The sequence below is a fragment of the Dendropsophus ebraccatus genome, chromosome 2 (genome assembly GCF_027789765.1).
Source record: "Dendropsophus ebraccatus isolate aDenEbr1 chromosome 2, aDenEbr1.pat, whole genome shotgun sequence".
Lineage (NCBI taxonomy): Eukaryota > Metazoa > Chordata > Amphibia > Anura > Hylidae > Dendropsophus > Dendropsophus ebraccatus.
This window is the reverse complement of record NC_091455.1, coordinates 43,741,063-43,745,512: the sequence shown is the minus strand read 5'-3', so window position 1 is coordinate 43,745,512 and position 4,450 is coordinate 43,741,063.

Genomic DNA, 4,450 nt, shown 5'->3' with positions numbered 1-4,450 from the left:
GCGGGGGTAGGTGGAACATAACAAAGAATTTACATCCCTGCAGCGTTGCATCAACAGTTCACTGACAGTCACCAGTATTCAGTTTCTCCCAGCTTTCTGTATTATCATGTCCCGGCGAGAAGTACCCGCTCAGCCAGTCAGTGATTGCAGTGGTGTCTCACCCCAGTCACTGACTGGATGGACAGGCGTTTCTCAGCTGGGCTGTGAGGAGGCAGGAGAAGAAGCTGCAGAGGGTCAGCAGGAGTCCAGGAGCAGGGACACAGCGCTGTGGGGGTCACGTGGACAGGTAAGTATAGATTCTTTATTATGTTCCCCCCACCCTCTGCCCACCCAGGATTTTTAAATGTAGCCCAGAGTTTTCCTTTAAAGAGTTTCTGTCACTACCTCCACTGCTGAATCAGCGATAAATTTGAAAGTTTGGGCATACATAGCAAGGAACACACCGTGACAAAAATGTGCGACCTCCATAGGATCAGAATGGAGCCCGCACATATTTCTGTCAGGACATGTTCCGTTGCTATGGATACCCAGACCTTTTGGTTCAGAGTCTAATTCACCGCTGATCCGGCAGAGGACGTACTGACAGGTACTCTTTAAGTGCAAAAAAAAAATCAATAATATGCACTGGAAAAACATTCGGGTAAATTTGGAAAAATATTTGTAATGTTCAAAGGAATTCAAGTATATAAAGGTCATTAAAGTTAGCACCAAAAGGTCAAAAACTCCAAAGTCCAAAAATATATGGTATTTAAATTTCAAATTTCGTTCAGGGATTTAGATATTCTCTTTCATTCATCAGCTTCTGTACTGTATTTATAGAATGTAAAAAAAAAAAATCCAGACATAGTCCTCAAAACATCTTCTATATGGAATCTAACTTGTTTAGCAAGGGCTGCACGGACATCATTAGCCCAAACAGTAAATACTTCACCTGTTCACGTTCCCAGTCTTCTACTGTGCTCTCTATGCATCCCAGCACCACTCGCTGTGGCTTCAGAGAGGCTTGTCTTTGCCGACAGGCCACTTAGCCAATCAATGGCCATAACCGCCGCCGCCAATAATTGGCTAGGTTACCCGTCAGCTCACACTCCCAAGCCACAGCGAGCAGTGCTGGGATGCATAGAGAGCACAGTAGAAGACTGGGAATGCGAACAGGTGAAGTATTTACTGTTCTGGCAAACGTCAGCCATCGGCCGTGCATTGCTATTACACGTAGCGATGCACGGTTGACGGACGATAATTTTAGGTCTGGGCCTAAAAAAAATGATTGTTTCATCCGCTGATCATTTTCTCTATTACAAAGAGCGATAAAGGGCTGAATTGGACCGATTCAGCCGATTATCGCCCCGTGTAATAGGGTCCTTAGGGCTGCACCAAACTTCTGCAGCCACTGGTAATTATGTGCTTCACGCTTAGCTTTGGACGGACATAAGTGTGCTCTGGATTTGCTCATCTCTATTGGCTATAATGACAAGCTATTACTTGTACTGGGTAATTGTCCCTGTTCTGGAAGATAAGAAGGAGGTGGGTAGCTCAGGACCATTACAATTTTGAGGTTGGTGAACTAAAGCCCCTATTACACGGGGTGACATAGAAGAGCTGTCAGCGCTCATTTGCTCCTAGTTCCTCGCTCTCTGCCGGGGCTATTACACGCGGTGGCAGCAAGCAGGTAAGTGCAGGGGGGCCGCGGAAAGGTGCAGGGGGTTGGCCAGGTGATCGCTAGACCATAGAGGATAGCAGAGGTCTGCCGATCTCCATGGAGTGACGGGAGCAGATCGCTGCTATCACAGTCGTTTGTCTTTCAACATGTTAAAAGACAAATGACAGCAACTATAAGCCGACATCGTTCATGTCGGCTGATTGTTCCTTTCTATTGCACGGGACGTTTATCGGCCGTAACGGCCTTTAGGCGACATATTAGTGATATAACAATATGATATCCATCCAATGTGCTGGTAATAATGTTCTATCTAAGCTCTGAGCTCCCATTGGCACATATTAGCATTATAACGACAGTAATGTCCTACCATTATGCAGTATTATTGTCCATTAATATAAAATACATCAATGCAACAATGATTGAACATGATAACGTACAAAAGAACAGATCAACATGATCAGCTAGCATCTGCAAAGTGTCCTAACATAATTTATCACTATGTAGCTAAAGTTCTAACATTGTGGATAATGGTGCAGGTACATCAAAATTTCCCATTCCTAATTCTATGTATAGTCTTTTACCCTCAGGCATACCCTAGTTTCATTTAACCATGGATACAGGTGATAAACCCAAGTTGTCAGTGATGAAGCTGCCCAAAGGCATCATGAGTATTTAATGAACACTGGTAGCTGTGAAAATATCATACAATCCCAGATTATTCTTGTATAATGATGACTCATAGGAGTTTATGGGTGTAATTATCCTAATGATATGTAACACAAAGACTAACACAATCCTTCCGTACAATAACACAAAATTGAGCAAAACAAGTCCACTCTATGATAAAAAAAAAAAAAAAATAAGAAACATATTTTATATATTTAACCCCTAAGTGATGGCCTCTATTTGGACCATAATGACCAAGCATTTTTTGTTTTGTTTTTTTCTTTGTCGCCTTTTTTTTTTTTTTTTTTTAAATATGGTCTTTATGGTTGGAGATGTATTCTCTTATTAAAACCATTTTAGGATACGATGACTTGAAACATAATGGTTATGATGGTTACGTCTATGGCAATTGCATTGAAAGCTCTACATCTTCTCATTCTGTTATTGAAATATTTTGTTATAATATTTTACACATTGTTCCATTTTAAAATGTCCTTGCAGAATTCATTGCTCAAGGTCCTCACGCTTTAAGTCAATGGATGGTACGTGTCACCATATTCTGATAGCTATAACAATTGGTCAATTAAGGTATATGAGGGTTTATTTTATAGTATTCACTGTATGGGTTAACACGGGGGTAGGGAAACTTGGCTCCTATCATGCCTGGACATGAGGGAAGTTGTAGTTTTGCACTAGTTGGAGAGCCAAGGTTCCTTACCCCTGGGTTAACATGATAACTTTGGAGTTAAAAGTACCATGTTTGTGTAGTTTAGTGTTGAGCGAGAACTAAAATGCTGAAGTCCTCATTACTGGAGTCCAGCATTTTTTAGTGCTCGAGTGCTCAAGTGGAGTCACGAACAACATTTAAATAATAATAATAATAATAATAATAATAATAATAATAATAATAATAATAATGCTTTCATTTGTATAGCACCAACTGATTCTGCAGCACTTTACATAGTTTTATCAATTTTGGTCCCTGTTTCTAAATTCATTTATTTGTATGTTTCAAGTGGAAACCAGGGGACCCAGAGGAAACCCACGCAATCACAGAGAGAACATAAAAACTCTTTGCAGATGTTGCCCTTGGTGGGATTTGAACCCAGGACCCCAGCGCTGCTTGGCAGAGCAAAGGAGGCCTGGTTAATGTATAGCATTTATTTTTTTACATTTTTTTGTACATTTGAGCATTAAGCTCGATTGGGCACTTGGATGCTTGATCAAGCACTTTTCTCGGCTGAGCATGCTCACTCAATACAAAATAATGTCTTAAGATTTATTTTTTAAATTTTTTAGTGCAAAGCAAAGAGGCGATCCTCTGCCCTTAACTTTTTTATGTTGTCATACTGCATACTGTAGTGTAACTATTGTTTTTACCAGTACCCTGTGTAACCCCATGGTTGTTATTTCTTTGTCTGTTTAGTAACCAGTGATGTATGTAATTTCTATAAATAATTTTATTACATTTGTGCAATAAAGATGAATTGTTTCTCTCCTTGATTGTGGAGTTGATCAATTTGTAGAATATATAACCCTTAAATTCTTTAAAAAAAAATACTGGTCACATAAAAAGGGGGTCAAATGTTTTTAGACTGCAACCGATCAGGAGGAATAATAATAATAATAACATAATAATATATTTATTTGTATTGAATATATTATTATTAAATATTTTTAGACTGAAACAGATCAGGAGGAATTCCCCTTCCGCATTGGGTCACAACGGCATATGTGTAAAGGAGAGAGGATGCAGATGCAGCCAGAGGGCGAAACTATGGTATGTTGGGGGGCGGCAACAGGCAGTGAGAGAAGCGGTGCAGGGCCAGGCGTGTCACAGCCATGGGGAGGGGGTGGTGCGAGGAGGACACACCATAGAGGCGGTGCTGGCCTAGGGCACAAGCGCTCTAGGCCTCCCTCTTTGGCATGGCTAGACCCCAACAAAAGTTGGATTTTTGGCCTCAGCAAAGCAGCACCAGCGTTTTTGAAAACACCACCAGAAAGCACTTCACTGCAGCTACACAAAGGTATAAGTATTTTTTTTTTTTTTTTGGAGGGGGGGGGGGGCTGCACAGTGAGTACAGAGTCACTTTAAGACAGAGTTCAGACTGATAGAAAGCATGC